Source organism: Grammomys surdaster, unplaced genomic scaffold, assembly GCF_004785775.1.
Source record: "Grammomys surdaster isolate TR1022 unplaced genomic scaffold, NIH_TR_1.0 129, whole genome shotgun sequence".
Lineage (NCBI taxonomy): Eukaryota > Metazoa > Chordata > Mammalia > Rodentia > Muridae > Grammomys > Grammomys surdaster.
Window position 1 is genome coordinate 2,454,307 of NW_021604587.1, and position 3,152 is coordinate 2,457,458.

The window sequence follows — 3,152 nt, forward strand, 5'->3', positions numbered from 1 at the left end:
AGAGAGAGAGAGAGAGAGAGAGAGAGAGAGAGAGAGAGAGCACCTAGTGACACATTTCTTAATCCTTCCTAAACAGTTCCACCAACTAGGGACCAAGTACTCGAACACATATGTGGAACATCTCATTCAAACCACCACATCATGGGAAGATCTCATAAGATGTTTGGAAGCAAATGGGTTTCTGGGAAAGCAAAGATGTGTTTACACCAACAGAGTCTATTATATAGTGGAGTTTGTACTAACTGCTCTGAACATACATTTTATTTAATTGTTACGTTTAACTTCAAGAGTTAGCTACATGCTCATAACTGGAGGGCATGTTCTACATGGCTTTCTAGAGTTCTCCTGGGCAATTAAGCTTCAGTTGCCACAGTCACACACTTGAAGGCTTCTCCTTTCCCAACCTCACTTCCTTACCCCTTGCTAGTAGTTTCCTAGCTTTGCCTTCTAATGCACTGTTTGCACTTTCACCCTTGGGTTAAGGTCAGAGCTGCCACACCGTAGCAGTGGTCAGCAAACACAGACACATAGTCTTCCCAGGTGGGGCTGTTTTAGCAGATGCTGAGGTGGATACTCAGAGCAACAGACTGCTGCCCGACTTGGCTGGGTTTGAGAGTCTACAGTAGGTACAGCTAACAGAAGGATAGTCTGCCAGAGGAAGGAAGATGCTCATCACTATGCACATTGGATCTACTCTCCAACCATCAATTGATGTCTCACAAGCTAGCAAGGCATCCAGGAACCAGGACCACAGAACCCATTACCCTAGGAAGAACCGGAGGACACCCTCCCCAGAACCTTGCATCTTTTCTACCATATAACTCACTTGGCCCTTCTTTAAAGTATCAAATCTTACAAAGGTCTCAGAGAAGAAAGAAGACAATGGGAAATCTCTGTAAGACAGACTGTTGCATCGTAGGACAGTAAGTGATTAGATTGGAATTGAAAGTTTATTATCTGCTAGTCAGAAGTGGATGGAACGTCAAGACCAAGGTCAAATGATTAAAGAGGCTTTCCCTCCTCTGCTTAGTTCTGCTGTGTTGAGATGTGTGATTCCAGGCAGACATTGTAGCACGTACCTATAATCCCAGGACTTGTTAGTCTGAAGAGGGGTACACCATGCAACCCTGTCTCAAAAGGGGTGGGGGAGGAGGACAGAAACTTCTGTGTATGTGGTTGAACTCTAGGTATCAATGGTAGGAGCCATTCCCTTGAGGATTTAAATAACCTCAGAGAAAGAACATGTCACCCAATGATGGACAGAAATGGGAAACTCTTGACAATGTCTTTCTAACATGCTGGGCTGTGAACTGGCCTCTTCAATTCTAGCACACTTTGGAGAGTGCCTCTTTATTTGTTTTTAAAGTACCTCTCAACTCCTGAATTCTCTCCCTCCATTAACAGGATGTTATTAGAAATGGGCCAAGTTTTCGGCGGGCTTCAGTTCTCTTTAGGGAGGGGATCGGTATGCACAAGCACTTGTACGTCTGTTTTGTATTCCTCTGGAGTGGCTCTGTCTGTTCTCTGCTAAGACAGGATCTGACCTCCCTCGGCTGGCTCAGACAGGAGCCACTCCAGCCCCTCAGCGCTTGCAAGGTTCACATACAACTGCCATTGAGAAGCTGCCAGTGAGGGAGAGGGTAGTGCTCTGGCCTCAACACTCAGCTTCTGGCTGAATCCCACAGATCTGATTGTTGAGGGTGAGAACTGGGGAGGACATGCTATTGTGGAGAAAGTGGGAGGCCACTTTAAGGAATTTACATAGTACCTTCGAGTTGATGTTGGCAGGACTGTATTCATCCACAGCCAGCTACTGGCTCAAAGGCTTAACTGTCAAAACTCTAGCTCCCTCCCTTGAGCCAGTTAGAGGAAGCAGTCTAAACTCTCTCGCTTGAGTAAACTCATAGTTCCTACTGGTTCCTAGTCCTGAACAATATCTAAGAATAGGGCGCCAGGCATTTCCTTTATTGGCAGCATAGTGACTTTTCATAGGATAAGCTCAAAATGGAAGGGCCAGAGGCCAGCCTGTACTTAATAGGGAGTGGATGGGGACTGTAACCATAGCAGCAGCAAGAGTAACACTAATAGTAGGGGTTATGCTTGGAGCCCTCTCTCCAGGCCAGCCCACAGTAGGTGGCCTTCATGAGCCCAGACAACCCTTTATCATCAATGGGTCCACATTACTTTCGAGGAAACTCTGTCTGAAAGAGGGAATTTGTCCCAAATCCTAATCCTGCAACTGCTGAATGACTCAGCCAGGAAGCTGAAATTAAAACCCAGATTGGTGTTCTATCTGGATTTCTCCTGAATTTTTTTTTCCCTCAAAACCTTTGGTGTTACGACTTGAAAAAAATGAGTCTGGTGACAGCTCAATGATAGGGTATCAGCCTAGCATGTCCAAGGCCCAAGCCCCAAAAGAAAAGGAAAAAAATTATTTGGTGCCGTAGCAGCACAGGTAAGTGATGCTAGCCTTGGAAGGTAGCAGTGTGAAGATCAGAAATTAAGGTCAATCTTGGTTACAAGGTAGATTTGAGACCAGCCTGCGTTACTTGGGACTCTGCCTCAAAGAAACAATAACAAATAAAATAAAAATTCAAAATGGGGGTGGGGGAAGAGGTGGGTGCTAGAGAGACGGCTCAGCAGTTAAAAAAACACAAAATGTTCTTGCAAAGAATCCAAATTTAGTTCCCAGGTTCACATTGGGCAGCTTACAACTGACTGTATCTCAAACTCTAGGGGATCCTCACATCTCTGTGGACACCTGAACTCATGTGTGCCCACACCTAGACACATAATGTTAAAAAGTAATAATAAAAAAATAATAAATCATTGGAGCTGGAGAGATGGTTCAGCAGTTAAGAACATGGTTGCTTTTTCCAGAGGACCCAGCCCCAGCACCCGCCTGGCAGATCACAGCTCTCTGTAACTCCAGTTCCAGGGATATCTGACACCCTCACACAGACATGCACGTGGGAAAAACACCAATGCACATGAGATACAAATAAATATTTTAAAAAGAACAAAAAAGAAAAGAAAAAGTTCAGACAGAAGGGAAGAAGGAGAGGATGTGGAGATAGAGTAGTCAATGGTCCATCCCAGGCTGACTGGTCAATGGTCTATCCCGGGCTGTAGTTGGATGAGACTCCATTCTA